This window comes from Nicotiana attenuata, unplaced genomic scaffold, assembly GCF_001879085.1.
Source record: "Nicotiana attenuata strain UT unplaced genomic scaffold, NIATTr2, whole genome shotgun sequence".
Taxonomy (NCBI): Eukaryota; Viridiplantae; Streptophyta; class Magnoliopsida; order Solanales; family Solanaceae; genus Nicotiana; species Nicotiana attenuata.
The window spans coordinates 35,263-39,180 of NW_017673360.1; positions in this window are offsets into that span (position 1 = coordinate 35,263).

The following is a 3,918-nucleotide window of genomic DNA, read 5'->3' on the forward strand; positions in this document are numbered from 1 at the left end:
ACCGGATATGAATGTAGGATCGGGTCTTTTGGAAATGGATGGAAGGTAAGAATTTTGGCTTGTAAGCTTAGTGGTGTTGCTAGGAAGGCTAAATTTCAGTTGAGATGGTGTCGTCATGCTTAAGTGGATTGGGGTGACGTGGGATCACCCGCGGGTGTATGTTGGAAGTGCGCACTCAGTGACTTGAGGACTTCAGGTATGTCTCTATGCTCGTTCGAGGACGAACGAATGTTTAAGTGTAGGAGGATGTGACGACCTGGCCGGTCGTCTTAAGAATTAACGCCCCGATCCCCTAGTAACTGCTTCCCCTAAGTTCATTTCTGCTAGTCTAGTTTGCCGGGACGTTTGGTGTTGGGTTTCAGCGAGTTTTGGGACACTTAGTCCCTAAATGAGAGCTTAAGTGTTGAAAAGTGGTCCGTAGTCGGAACAGTGTGAAGAAGACCTCGGAATGGAAATCCGATGGTTTCGTTCGCTTCGTTAGGTGATTTCGGGGTGGGAGCGTGTTCGGAATGTATTTTGGAAGTCCGTAGCTCATTTAGGCTTGGAATGCCGAAGTTTGAGTTTTTGAAGTTTCCGGTCCGATAGCGATTTTTTGATCCGAGGGTCGGATTGGAATTCCGAAAGTTGCAGTAGCTCCGTCATGTCATTTGGGATGTGTGTGCAAAATTTCAGGTCATTCGGACGTGTTTTGGTTAGGTTTTTTATCGAAAGTGTATTTTGATGAAATGTGAAGTTCTTAGGCTCAAATCCATGATTTAATCGAGTTTCCGACGTTGTTTTAGGTGGTTTAAGGATTGGTACAAGTTTGAATGAGGTATTAGGTGTTATTGGTGCTTTTGGTTGAGGTCCCGGGGGCCTCAGGTGTGTTTTCGGATGCTCAACAGGCAATTGTTGGTGTTGGAAAAGTGTACAGCAGCTGAAGGTTTCTGTCATCTGGTATTTCCGCTTCTGCGGCTTGGGAACCGCAGAAGCGGCCTTGGCTTCGCAGAAGCGACTTTTGGTCATCCTCCAGGAACCCGCAGAAGCGGTAGGATTTCCGCAGAAGCGGATCCGTTTCTGCGAGATGGGAACCGCAGAAGCGGAAGTTGGGATTTTAAAGGAAGCTGCAGAAGCGGACAGAGTTCCGCATAAGCGGGACCGCAGAAGCGGTATTCACTGTTCAGAAAAAGGGAGTTTCGAGGGTTGAGTTTCAAAAGTTGGAAAAATCAATTGAGAGCTCGGGAGAGGGCAATTTCGAGTGGGTTTTGAAGAGAAGATCATTGGGTAACGTTTCTTTAATCCTTTCGAGTTATATTTCATCATTATATAGCTAAATCCATCATCTAATTTCGAATTTGGAATCAAAATTGGGGAAAACTTCATAGGCTAAACTATTGGGCTTTGAGTGGGTGTCTGACCTCCGATTTGGGAGATTTTTATATGGTTAGACTCGTGAGAGTACGAGAGTTCTGAAAATGTGAAAATTATTCGATTCCGAGACGTTGTCCTGAGGGGCGTTTTGGTCTTTTTGCCTAATTTCGCGCTTTAGCTTTGAATTAAATAGTAGAATCCATTGCTTGAGATGTTATATACAATGTGTGATTTAATTGAATAGATTTGGGCCATTTAGAGCCGAGTACTCGTGGCAAGAACGTGGTTGCTAGTTGATTTTAGCCGGTTCGAGGTAAGTATCTTGCCTAACCTTGTGTGGGGGACTTCCCCTTAGGATTTGAATCTTCTTTGTTGATTGTATTCCTTGTACGCGAGGTGACGAGTGCGTGCTCGGATTTATTTGTGGAAAATTTGTCCCTTTTAGGCTCTTAGATCCTTGTAGTCTCTGAATATGAAGTTGTTCTTGATACGATTGAGTTCCCTGTTATTAGCTTCACCTTTACATGTCTTACTTGGAATTTATTTTCCCTTTTTGGCTTATTCTTGTTTCCTGATTGACTTTTACTTGTTTCCCTGTAGACATTACCCTTCTATAGTCACATTATCATTCCTAACTGCTTGTCTTTATTTGGAAAGCAATCTCTCATGTAATTAATTGGTCTTAATTGGAAAGACGTTAGATATCCTATGTCTAGTTGATATTTTCTTAATTGTAATTATTTGATTCATGTTAACTTCCTTGTTGTTGAACTTAGTATTATGGAATCATTGTTTCATATTATTTCTCCCTTGTTGAGTTGTTCTTATTGCGCTTAGTATTTCTCTGTTATGGTTATTCCTTGTGAGTTAGTTGTACCGTCTTTTGGTGAACGGAAATACCTGAGTTGATTCTCTTGCTTTGTTCCTGTATATATTGTCATTTGTTGTGTTGTACTTGAGACTGTGATGCACGAGGTTTCTGCCGTACGGTTGTTGATACTGTGATGCACGAGGTTTCTGTCTTGCGGCTGTTGGTACTATGATGCACGAGGTCTCTGTCGTGCGGTTGTTGTTGAAGGGTTGCACGAGGTCTTTGCCGTGCTATTGTTTCTATTGATGTGTTTCACATGCGACATAATAAGGCGGGATATGTTATATGCTTATATATGGGTTGCGCATGTGACGGAATAAGGTGGGAACATTGTGATGCACGTGTGGCGAAATAAGGTGGTGTTTATTATATTATTCTTTGCACACGTGGCTAAATAAGGTGGGCTATGTCAGGGGTTGATTGTAGAGAATTGTGACGGCCTGTGGAGGCATTCCTATTTGTTTAATAATATGATTGTGGGTTGCTTACCTGTATGAGCTTTACCGCTTGGTAGTTGTGAGGAAACATCGTACGTGCGGTCCGTTCTCCTTTTTCATGTTGCTAGTTGGTAAATATCTTGTTAAAAGCACTTGCACAAGCATACACGTAATTGGACATCCCCATTAGAAGTGAATTCCTTCCGATCCTACTAGGGGTGGAGATACGCCTTCGTTATCCATTATATATGTGAGAGTGGCCCTAATTGACCAGTTAGTTGTCAGTATGAATGTTAGATTGATGAGGCACAGGGTGCCAAGTGATAGATTTCAGATGCTGGGTTTTTCGTGAGTTGTGGTTTGTCCGAGGTTTTGATAAAATTGTGGAAGGAGTTGAATAAGACCTTATGTGATCATCATTGTAGGATATGAGTTATCGACTTGTTTTCACCTGGCTGTGTTGTGACCTTAGGATTTGGATTAAGATTCTGCCGTCATTTCGTATCATTATTTATTATAGTCGTGTTGTTACTTGTTGCTCTTTTTCCCTTATCGTGGGTTGTAGCACTTGTAGTCATTCATGCAGTCTTTACATGTTATATATCGTTTCTATTATTCCTATGATAATACTGTTTATTGACCGGTAGGTGCCTTGACTGTTCCTCGTCACTACTCCACCGAGGTTAGTCTTGATACTTACTAGGCACCGTTGTGGTGTGCTCATGCTACTCTTCTGCACATTTTTTTTGTGCAGATACAGGTACTCCCACTCAGTTCTGTCAGCCTTGGAAGGAGGCGTATCGGTAGAGACTTCGAGGTATATCTGCTACGTCCGCAGACCGAGGAGTCCCTTTCCAGCTTTCTGTAATAAGTATAACTCTTTCAATATTTCTCCCTTATATAGATATTCTTGAGTCAGAGCCTCTTATGTATCCCTTAGCTTGTGATTTGTGAGTTTCCGGGTTTTGGGAATGTTGTTAGCTTCGAGAATTGTTGTGGTATGTGTCGGGCGGCACCTTAAACACCATTTTATTTTTTTCTAGTTCAGTTTTATTTACTTTCTTCCGCAATTATGGTTTATCTTCCGCATTGTTAGGCTTACCTAGTCGTAGGGACTAGGTGCCGTCACGACGTGTTCACGGAGGGCGAACTGGGGTCGTGACACGAGTAGTTCGTTGTTGTCTGTTAGTTTTGATGTTTGGTTCTTCGACCTAGTCGGTCGATTGTTAAGTCTTTATGTTAATTTCATGAAAAACCAAA